The sequence below is a fragment of the Triturus cristatus genome, chromosome 1_2, assembly GCF_964204655.1.
Source record: "Triturus cristatus chromosome 1_2, aTriCri1.1, whole genome shotgun sequence".
Taxonomy (NCBI): domain Eukaryota; kingdom Metazoa; phylum Chordata; class Amphibia; order Caudata; family Salamandridae; genus Triturus; species Triturus cristatus.
The window spans coordinates 545,784,909-545,797,597 of NC_140580.1; positions in this window are offsets into that span (position 1 = coordinate 545,784,909).

Below are 12,689 nucleotides of genomic sequence, written 5' to 3' on the forward strand. Positions count from 1 at the left end.
CCTGGGCTGTTATTACTTTGTGACAGCCAAAATATGAGGTGCGGGGCATCAGGCAAGGGGTTCCATGGACCCCCAAATAACAGAACCTTGGAAACAAAGTAAGCAGATGATGCACGGTGTTATGGAGGTGAGGCATCGGTGCCGAGGCAAAGCTGGTTCCTTGGTTGCCACGGGGAGGAGAGGTGCCGAGTTCATGAGGAAGCCTGACGTTCAATCCAGGACAGGGAAGTTAGGCAGTGTCAACGGTGAGGCATCAGTACTGGTGAGACAATGTGAAGTCGAAGAGTTTTTGAAGTCACCCTCGTCAGTTATTGGCTCAGCGATAATGTGATGCTGGCGGTGATGGCGTTGGTGCGATCGCTGGCATCGGGAAGGCCGATAGCTGCTAGCGTCAGCAGGCATCGAAGGGCATCAGAGCTGCGGTTCAGGCAGGGCGGTGCGTTGTGTAATTCATGAGCAGTATCCCTGGCCTCGGTGCAGGTCACGGCATCACTGGCGGAGTAGCTGACATGTCGGAGTTGTTTTTCTTCCTTTGCAGCACCAACCATACAATTCTCATGGCCCAGGAACTGGAATCCGCACCCTCTTGAATGCAAGAGTCCAGGTGCTGGTCAGTGGGTTGGAGGTGAAGACTTTGTGGCCCCCAAGACTTCAGTAAAGGAGGTCAGCACACACAGGCACTTGGATATCTTTTTCAAGCAGGTTCACAGCAAAGTTCCGGTCTTTGTTCTCTCCTTGGCAGAAACAGCAACTACAGGCCAACACAGCAAATCGCACACAACAAAGGGGCAGGTCTCCTCCTTACAGGTTTCCAGCTCTTCTCCTTGGAAGCGGTTTCTCTTGAGTCCAGAAGTGACCTAATTCTCTGATGTTTAAGGTCCAATACTTATACTCCTTTTTCTCTTTGTTCTTTTACTGGTAACGGTCTCTGAGCTCAGTCCAAACCAGTTCTGCCCTCTCTGGTGCAGCATGACCACAGGAAGTGGAGACAGCATTGTGCAAAGGAGACAGCCTATTCAGGTGCAAGTGAAACTCCTCCCACCACTCTAAATGCAGCCAAGGCCCATTCAGTCCAGCTGTGAATCACCCAGGAAAGGCAGGACACACCTCAACCCCCCTTATGGCTGTCTACAGTGAATGCACATGCCCAGCTCCTGTCACTCCAAAACCAGACAGTCAATACACAAACAGCAGAGGCACACAGAATGGTTTAACAAAAATATGCCTACTGTGGCATTTTCAAACAGACGATTGGAAAACCATCTTCCAAAAAAGATTCATTAGTAAATTCGGAGGTCAGAGGGCCTATACTCCATTTCTCTATCTGGTCCCAATAGAAAGTCATACTTTTAAGATGTTACGAAGTAACTCCCATGTTAGCCTATAGGACAGATAGCCTTTCAATTGTGAAAAATGAAATTGGCAGTATTTCACCATCTGTACATGTAAATCACACCGGCACATGTCCTACCTTTTACATACACTGCACCCTGCCCATGGGGGTCCCTTGGACCTACCTGAGTGGTGCCTTACATGTAAGAAAAGGGAAGGTTGAGGCCTGGCAAGTGGGTGCACTTGCCAGGTCGACATAGTACTTTAAAACTGTGTGTGCTGAATCTACAGTGATAGGTCTGAGATAGATGTACAGGGCAACTCATGTGGGTGGCAAAGCAGTGCTGCAGGCCCTACTCGTAGCATTTGTTTACAGGCTGTGGCACACTCAGACCATGTTACTAGGGACCTACCAGTAAATAAAATATGCCAATCGGGGATAACGAATCACAATAACAATTCACAGAGGGAGCACTAGAACTTTGACACTGATCAGCAGTGGCAAAGTGCCCAAATCATCTAAGCCAGCAAAAACGAAATCCATCACACAGTCAAAAATACAGGAGGTAGAGGCAAAAAGTCAGGTGGGTTACTGCTTTGTGTCAAGAAACATTCTGTTCAATTCATGTGTACTGCACTGTACAGCACATATACAACATGTGGAATGTTTAAGAATTTGACCAAGCACAGGATTTTGTACTTGAAGGGAATGCTTCTAGTACAAATCCTATGCTAGACAGCATTCACACACCTCTACATGATGGTGCAGAGGTTGTGTGTGGCGCTCAGCAGCTTGTTTGAGTGTCAGGGCAGGTGTAGTGAGTAGGCCTGCGCACAATGTTAATTATGCTGGAGTAATTGGCGTAATTTTGGTAATTCCGCGTAACTTGTGCAAAATCACAGAGATTACACAATTACACAAGATCGGGGAGAAATTTTAATGCAAAATGTACTATTAGAGTTAGTGTTCAAGTTTATTTCAGGACAAAGCCAATAAAACTTCACACAAATATCATCATGAAAAGTATAATACATAGATAAATCCGTAATAACTGCATTGCTTACCTACAGTGTTCATAAAAACAATTTACAATGTTTTACAATGATAAAAATATATACAAATGATCTTAAAACAATCGATGTTCAGACTCAAGCACACAGTAGTAGATACATTTGTACAATATAAATAGTATAAAATGGTTATGTTCTATCAGAATGGAATAAAAGGCCAATTTTTTTAAACGAATTATAATAAAAAGACGTTTAGATTTCCTTAACAATCATACAGAGCATAAATAACTTCTGATGCTTGTAATTAAAAAAATTGATATGCTATCTTAAAGTGCCTAATGCCTAAAGCAATATAATTGGTCTTATCCAAGTCATTCTGGGTTCAACATAGGCTCCGCAATAGAACAATAGGGGGCCAATTCCGATCCAGGTCGGAAGGGCACCGAACGTGATCCGGCCGGAAAAACTACGAGCCGTACGCATGTTTTCCGGCCGACTCATACAGCTGTATGAGCGAGCCAGTACGATGCAAGCTACATGAAATTCATCGTTTCCGGGTCAGAACCGCTCCGTACGTCTCGGTCGTAAGCTAATCGTGGCGTGCAATGGATGCGATTCACGACCAAGACAGTATGATGCACGCGTCGGACAGCCTGTGCGAGCCGGAGTGTCCGGCTCGCAAAAGCTCCTGGAGTCTGACTTCGGGGGTCCGACGCGGACCCCCGACACCCTCAGCCGTATTACTCGCACACAGGGGGAGACCTATGGGTCTCCCCAACACAGGCATGTACGGTGCAGATCGCACCGACGTGTACCCACTGTAGGGGGCGCACTTGTTCGAGACGTACCCATTCAGTCAATGGGAGCGCAAGTACGCGTCGTACGACCGGCTCCCATTGACTTCTATGGGTGTCCGACCGAACCGAGTCCGACAGCATACGTGCGCATCGTACTCGCTTGGTCGGACTGTAGGGGTCCGGCTCAGTCGGAAAACACTCCGGATCCGACTCGGTCGGAGTGCTTTCCGACCCGGATCGGAATCAGCCCCTAAATGTTCCACATCCTCAATATCATGTGTACAAAGTGTGCAATGTAATGATTTAGCCTGGTTTATATAAAACCTGTGTGGTGTTCATTTGTAGTGTTGTCACTGGATTACTGTATGTGTTCACAAATGCTTTACACATTGCCTCTGAGATAAGCCTGTCTGCTCGTGCCAAGCTACCAAGGGGTTGAGCAGGGGTTATTTTAGGAGTGTACCCCTTTACCCTGACTAGAGGAGAGGGTCCCTATTTGTCACAAGTGCATACCTGTGCCAACTAGAGACCCCCAAGTCTAACAGTTGTGTTCTGATATGTCTGAACCAGGGGATGGGATTACAGTTCTCATAATTATTTTACTCTTCCATTGCTTGTCTATAGGAAGAGAGTTTTTGTGGGACTGCCACAATCTTATCCAAAAGAGCAATGGTTGATGGCTGGTGTACTTTTGGGTAGTTTGAATAATGATCTCATGAAAATATTCTCCTTAACCGTTAGTCCAATGGTACATCATGCTCCCCAAATTTCTGCTCCATGCAGGGCTGCAGCTTGTGCTTTTGCCCTATAGACCTCCATTGATAGAGTGACGGATCTGGGGGTGGTTGCTTCATACTTTTTGATCACTGCAAATGCACTCTGACGTTAGATCATTTTGTATTAAAGTTTGGGACTTTCAGTTGCCTGATTTGTCCAATCTAACACCCAGGTAATTAAAATGTTCTGCGGTTTGCAACGCTCCCACCTTCATAAAAAATTCTTCTTTGAATGTTTCATGAGGTTTAAGAACTGCTATTTTAGTCTTAGAGATATTTGGCCACGGATGCCATAGGTTGCAAAAACCAGCAAATTTAGTTAGAAAACTTTGTAGCCCAACTGGAGTGCGGGATAGCAGTAAAGTGTCATCCGCAAATAAAAATGTGAGAATTGATACACCCCCCCCAACTTTGGTGAGTCATGAGTGCTTAGACCCAAATCTTTAATCACATTGTTCATGTATAGTGAAAACAATGTTGGGGCAAGCATGCACTCTTGTCTGACTCCTCGATCTATAGGTATTCACTCTTTGATATCACCGCCTGCCCCCCACCTGACTTGGGTAAAAATTATTCTCATGTAGTCTTTTCAGCATTTCAAGCAATTCAATATTGATTTCCATTTGGGCTAAGGTGTACAAGAGTAATTTTCTGGGAACCAAATCAAATGTGGATCTTAGGTCCTCAAATGCCATATATAAATGGTCTTTTGAAAGCTTTTAAGTACTTCGAGGCGATTAAGTTTGATCTAAAAATCTGATCTATTACGCTCACTCTCTTTAGAAACCCAGCTTGCTCAGTGGATAGAATTTTTGATTCATCCATCCACCTATCCACCCATCCATGCATCCATCCATCTATCCATCCATCCATCCATCCATCCATCCATCCATCCATCCATCCATCCATCCATCCATCCATCCAATCGAACAGTCTGACTAGAAGCTGTCCAACAAAATAGTTGTTGAAGTTGTCGATCAGATTATCAGGTGATAATTACTAGGGGTGGATTTATCACCCTTTTTGAACAGGGGAATTATCTCTGCACCACACCATGACTCTTGTCAGAATCCTGTTTGACCGAACGCTTATATAGAGTCCTCACTCTGATGGTTCTGACTTGTACAGGTCTTCTGGGACCTTATCTGCAACTGGTGCTTTCCCTATCTATAAGTTATTAGAGTAATTTTGTAACCTAAGCATGATTTTAAGTAGATTTTATACCCAAGCAAACCAATCGGTAATTTTTGAAGGCGAATCCAAACATGAAGAGAATTGTGTTGAGCACGAGTGGCTGTTCCTTTAATGTGGGCAAGCAGAAAACTCTTCAGGTAGATTTTTTACCCGAGCAGACCATTCAGGTATCATGAGCACAAAACTACAAATCCAAATGAAAGCAGCAGGGTTTTGAATGCAAGCAACTAGAAATTGACTCAAATTTTAATTCTCAAGTTGAATTTTTACCTGAACCTAATGTGCAAGATTAATTGTGCGTAATTGTGCATAAATTAGCGTCATTTTGTAGTAATTTCATGTAATTACGCTACAAGAAATTACGCGAGTTACGCTCACCCTCTGTAGTAAGCAGGACCAGGACATATTTAATAAATATACGTCTGCACTGCTTTCCACCATCCTTGATATATACAGTGCACCCACTTTGGTTGATGCATAGCATTGCACTAAAAAATAATAAATCTGCCACTTAGGTGCCGATTCCGATCCGGGTCGGAAAGCACTCCAACCGAGCCGGATCCGGAGTGTTTTCCGACCGAGTCGGAGGCCTGCAGTCCGACTGAGTATGATGCGGCGTATGCTGCCGGACTCGTTTCGGTCGGACTCCCATAGAAGTCAATGGCAGCCGGTCGTACGACGCGTACATGGGCTCCCATTGACTGAATGGTTACGTCGCGGACAAGTGCGCCTCCTAGAGTGGGTACACGTTGGTGCCATCCCATGGGTCTCCCCCTGTGTCCGAGTCGTAGGGCTGCAGTTGTCAGGGGGTCCGACGTGGACCCCCAAAGGCAACCCCCGGACGTTTTGCGAGCCGAACACTCTGGCTCGCACAGGCAGTCCGACGCGTGCATCGTACTGGCTCAGTCGTAAATCGCATCCATTGCACGCCACGGTTAGCTTCCGACGTAGCTCGCATCGTACTAGCTCGCTTGTACAGCTGTACGAGTTGGCCGGGAAACACTCGTACGGCTCGTAGTTTTTACAGCCGGATTGCGTTCGGTGCCCTTCCGACCCGGATCGGAATCGGCCCCTTAGTGTACATACCTGGCTTGCCAAGCCTAAAAGAAGTAGGTGGTGATTAACTCTCTTCCTACCTATACTTCTCAGTGCATCTCTCTCTCTCTCAGCTCCTCTTCCTCACCTTTATCTATCTCATCGTTCTCTCAGTATAGCCAAAATTAATCAATCACCTAAATCTCTTTCTACCTCTCTCTCACGACCTTGTCCCTCTCTCTGCCTACATCTATATATATCATGCTCAATCCTCTCTCTACCTCAATTCTATCTACCCCATCACTCGCATTCTACCTCAGTGTTCTTTTTTTGTTTGTCTTCACTGTGTCTCTCCAGTGTCTACTTCTTTCTCCCTCAAACTCATCTCTACCTTTAACTCACTGATCTCTCTCCAAGTCGTTAATACTTTACCTCGCTATACCTCTCTCTCAGCTCTTTTTCTACATCATCAATCTCCCTCATCTCTTTATCTACTTTATCTCTCTATGTTAAAACCTTACCTATCACTACCCCAACACACTCTCACTACTTAACCTCTCAATTTACCTCACCATTAGTTCATCTGCCTTTCACTTGTTCTTCCTCTGTTCCCTTTACTTCACCTCTCATAAGATTCTATTCCTCTCTGGCTACCTCTGTTTCTCTACTTCCGTTCTTTTTTCTCTATCATCAACTTCCCTCTCTCTGTCTCTCTCACATGGGAAACAACCTTTACAACGCGGTTGTTACATCGCGTTAGCATTACAATGCAATCGTTACAACGACCGCGTTGTTACAGCGCGATTCCATTACATCGCAAGTCATTACATCGCCTTTCTCTAGATTGCGCTCCAACCTAAAGAATAGTATTATTTACTATTCCAACACCTTCCCTACTGTTGTGCAGGGCGGAGTAGGAATAGTAAATTATACTATTCCTAAGGTTGGAGCGCCATCTAGTGCAAGTCGATCCAATGACTTGCGTTGTGAAGGTATCGCGTTCTAACAACGCGGTCATTGTAACTACCATGTTGTCATGGAACGTGATATAAAAGCATGCGTTGTAGAATGCTATATTCCTCTCACGCAAACACATATTTCTCTCTCTGGATATCCTCCATTTCAACTCATCTCCTCTGCATCAAATATGTTTCTCAACCTCTTTCTTTATAGATCTCTCTACCTCACCATCTCTTCCTCCAACAACACATGCTGTACAAACCTAACCTTTTTTTCTCTATTACACTAATGTTTCTCATCTTTGTCATTGTGCTCTACACCTCATTTCGCGTTCTAGCTTCACTCCTCTTGCTGCCTTTCTCTTTTCCTCATTACCTGGCCTGTTTTTCCATATCTCTTCTTGTTTTTCTCCCTACATCTTGCAACTCTTTGTTTTTCCTCAATTCTCTCTGTCTGCCTCTACCTCTACTTTTTGCTACTGTTACTGCCTTAATTCACTTCTAATGTACTTCTTTTATTGCATTACCTCTACAAAGCCCCCTGGAGTACTATACTCCTCTGCCTCTTTCTACATTTTCTGCGCCCTATCTCTATTTCCCTCTACCATACTCTAAAACTTTACCTATTTCTCCACCTCTCACTCTCTACCCACATCTACCTCTTTCTAGATCTATATATCCTTCCTTCTGGATGCCTTGCCTTTCTCTATTTGCATTACTTCTTTCTTTACCTCACGTATCTTTCTACATCATCTCTTTTTCTATCCCCTTCTCCTCTGCGTCATGTTTCTTGTTATACTGTTCTCTTTATGTTTCTGTCCAGCACTTGTGTCCTGCACAATCCCATTTCTCTAATTCAGAAGGGTCACATTGATTTACCAGGATCAGTCAGTTTCTTGAAGGCAGAGCTGGGATGTGAGCCCAGGTCTCCTGAACTATTTAACTATTAGAACATATCTTGTCCAAAACAGACAGTGTTTCTTTAGTAGGGTTACGTGGGTGAATCCCCACCAAGTGTATTATTCTCTATAAAGCAAAATACATGTTGAGATACTGGTAATCCAACGTGTAATTAATGGGTGAAGGTAGAGGTGATGAGCATTTCACTTTGAGGCAAATAGATCTCATTTGCATCTATGCATGCTTTACAGAGTAGCCTGCTAAATAACCTTTTCTTAAGACCTATGTTGACTTGAGTTTCTGAGATAATGGGACACATGCTCTCAGCACACCAACCCCCATTTTGTAAAGCCAGAACACTGAAAGTGCTTTCCATTGTGCTATATTGTCCCTCTGACTACACTGCATGATGATCACTCAGGGCTATCAGTATTCTATTTTATGAGAGTGGCATCATGACATGCATGCTGAAGCTGAGTGATGTGTGGCAGGAAGTAAGTCATGGCACAGGACTGGGAATGGGGACACCCTCACCATACATTGCAGGGGAGCCTCCTAAGACTTTATGACGCCACTGAAACAAAGGTTACCTAGGTGGGTTGTGTGTGTAAACAAACAGGAGCACATTTACAAGCCTCTTTCGCCACCTCAATGTCACTTTTAGTGACATTCCTGTTGCGATAGGGGTTTCGCCTTATTTACAAGGCATTGTTAAGCCACTTAACATGGCTTAACGCTGCCTTGTAAATGAGGCACCCTTTCACGCTGTACTTGGCGTGAAAGGGGAGGACAATGGGTGTTGCGATGGGTGTTTTCCACCACAACACCCATTGATTTTGACGCTGCACCCTATTTACAAGGGTGGCGTAAATAGGAGCAGTAACAAAAGCAGCAAGCAGGCCTTTCCAGCCTCCAGGGACCAGGCAGTGCTTCTCCAGGGGCTGGTCCTGGAAAATTGCCAGGGATGCTTTGGGTTCCCAGTCCGGCCCTTGTTAAAGATATAACATTATGAGTTCTGAAAGAGGTTTTATCCTCTCAAACTTTCACCTGAGACCTAGAATATCTCAAATTCAGAGTTGTATTCAGCTGCTATGTTTTCATGAGGCACAGGTAAAAATGATTAATCAAATACTTGTGCTCTACCAACGTGGTTTGTTCCCATGCAGTAGCAGTACTGATATTTCTGGTGTGAGATGCTACATGAGGAAACACCCTCAATTACTCGCTTGCGTCAGCAACAATACCTCAAAACCTTCCCACGAATTCGCAATTATCAATTATTATTTCTGTAGACGTTCTTATGAAGCACGTTCATCCCGGGGGTATCAGCGCACTGTACATAAAACCAGGGGAAGTTGAAGACCTCAATAGAGGGAAGGTGAGCACCATTAAGGCAAGGCGGGAGAGGGAAAATAGGGTGTAACTGAAGCGGGAGAGCAAAGAAAAATGGAGGGCGGGAGAGTATGAATGGGGAATAAAGGAGAGACAGAAAGTATATAGGGTGAAATGAATAGAAATGAAAAAGGAGAGGGGAGTGGGTTGAGAGGGAAGAAGTAAACTAGATCAAAGGCAGAACTGAGAAGCAACACCGAACAAAATGCCATCACAGAATGGGAAACGTCAAGAGAATTTCATCCAGAAGATCGAAGGGTTCAGAATAACGTAACCAGAATCTTGAGGGAGAAAATATCAATAAAGTAAGTACACATAGGGAGGTATGGATTTGATATTCTTAACTCCATACCTACCTACCCTGAAAATAATATCCTATATATAGAGTTAAATGTAGAAAATCTATTCAAACTTACCTTTCGATATCTTGTCCCTCAATATTCTGGTAACAATATCGTGAAGCTTTGATATAAATGTCTTCAATATTCCTAACCCACACCCGTCAAGAGGGAGAAGTACATATTGCAAAGGGGTTGAGGAGGCGAGGGAAGGAAGGAACAGCAAGAATAGGGAGAATAAGGAGTTAAACACAGGTATGGAAAATGGGCAGGGGGAGTGTGTATTAGCTTAACAATAAAAGTTAGATGTGAATCAACAGGAAGGTCTTCAGGTCTTAAGCTTTTTTTCTAAAGATCATTGAGGATTAGTGGAATCTGTTCCCTATTGGCAGTAAGTTCCATAATGCTGCAAAATTGATGAGTTTATTTCAAATGAGAGAAAATCTAATAATTGAATGAACCTCTGAGAAGGAAGAAAGAAGCACATATGTACTGTCGGTCTGCCAGAAAAGCAATGCGTTTGCCAATCCCAGCAATGTGAATATAACCTTGTTCTCAAAGTGATGACTAGAGCAGACAATAACTGTAAGAACCACATCCCCTTGAAAGCTTTACAGTATTTTTTTAATTTAGAGAAAAAGAATGCTCCCACACGATTTACATTTAACATATTCACCCTAAAACATGAAAAAGCTGAAGCTGAACGCAGCAAAAGAAAAAAGAGAGCTGACAAACAAAGATTGTGGAGGAGCGCTGAGAGGGTGGCGCAAAGACCACAACTCTGGCAAATATGCGGGGGCGGCTGGTGACATTTGAAAGTGGTGGGGGTGTAAAAGCTGTTGATGACTCTTGCATTGGGAGCGAGCACGACTGTCAAAAGGAGGATTCGGGAGGTTCTCCCCCCGAAATTTATTTGAAAAAAAGGAGTGAAAAAATCAAGCATTTTAAGCAAATGTTATGAAGCAAGATGGTTTAGAAAGTACTTGTGATAATGTAGACTTAAATTATTGAAACACATGAAAAATTCTCCATATTTTATAGAATTCTAAATTGTTTATTTACTGTAGTGTGCACATTTTACAGTGCAACAAGCAAAGTTGTTCATTATCTTACCTGTACACATGGTTGTCTTGTCTATCTATGCTCTGCAGTGCCCCTGTCTGACATTTTCTTCTCGCAATCTTGTTCTGATGACTTTTAAAGACATTTATTGATAACACACGGGGCTGTAAATCACTTTGGTGATGGAAACCTCAGGAGTCCAGCAGTACCTAGCATAATAAAACAGGACAGAAACATCCTGGAACCAACATCAAAGGAGGACAGAAGAGAGAAACAACCCCTCTTGTTTGCTGTGAAAACAGCGTTTGGTGCACCGACATTTTGTAAATGTCTGTGTGGCTGCTGCTTATGCAGTTGGTGTCCATTTGAAACACCCAGTCACCGTAGAGAGAAGTTGGTGTGTGTCATACACAGAGGCAAGAGAAACAAGCATTTGCAATGCAATAGGTCTCGCATTATTAAAGTTTGAGCTATTGGCATTGCTAAATAATGCAACACCAATAGCTCAAACTTTAATAATGCGCGACCTATTGCATTGCAAATGCTTGTTTATTTGAGCTATTGGCATTGTAAATTACAATGATTTTTATTTATGTTTTGGTTTTTAAAACATAAATAAAAGGCATTGTTATTTACAATGTAAATAGCTTAAACTCTCGCAAACGCGAGGCCTATTGCATTGCAAATGCTTGTTTATTTTTATTAACTGCTTTTTCAGCTTTCACCTTTTTTGTTATGACTTATTTACCCACTAACTTGTTTACCATTTTTTTATACTGCAGAACCAGCAGACACACAACCTTCTGATCCATCTCTGTTACCTACAGATTTTTAATGGATCAAGCTATTTTATACAACGCATAGAAAACGCAGTGCTGACATAGATCTGAAGGAATCAAGAATGGTATTTACTTTCTTGCTATGCAGCAGCAATCTTTTTGATACTTGGGTTGTGCAGTGTGGCGGTACATTTATTCAGAGTGAGTTTGAGTGAATCATTGCTGGAAATAAAGCTGGCTGGCAAAGAGAAGGATGGCGATAGTGTGAGACAAAGAGGTGGCAGAGAGAGCGACACAAACCGGCGCATGCGCAGTGGCTGCCCGCAGCTCAGACTTTGTGAGGATTTGCAGGCATTCTCTCCCCGAACAGGGAATAATGGTGCACTTACCAGCATAATATTCACATAAAGGGGGTAAGATAACAGAGGGTCAGAATGAAGAAATAAAATACCTGTCTGTTGTACTCAAAATCGCTCCTCTCGGGTGTCCACCCTTCTAGAGTAAAGCTTTACTAACATATAGGATAAATGTCTCCAAAAAGTAATAAAATAACCATAGCAATAAGTGCCCCCTGGTACCAAGGAAAAAAGAGAAAACTGAGTCCCAAACTAAGCATAAATTATACCTCAAATATAAGCTTTAAATATATTTCAGAAATGCAGTTTTGTTTGAAACCTCACATTGTCATTTCCAGAAAATACACACATTTCTTTCTGAAAAGTAAATTTTTCACTATCTATAAATTAGCTTATTTCCTATAGAAGGAACAACGGCACTTTTGTGAAAAACTATACACAAGTCTGATCCAGTGCATGGAAACAAATGCAGCTCACTGTTGGAAAATATTTCCTCCACTATTCCCCATCCTACGCTTTATCTTGATATACTAACTTGTTAGTTTATATATTGTTAACGAGTGTTTTGAAAGGTAGCTAAGTAAAAAATGTAATAAATAAAAACAGAATGTGCAATCTGGGTTAGTGGACGCTTGCCAGATATTGTTCTGACACTTTTTGGTGCTTAGGAAACACGAAGCAAGCCAAGGTCAATGGCCCTATTTCTAAGCTCTTATTAATGAGTTTCTCGGAGGGCCGTTAACAGATGTTAGGGCAGA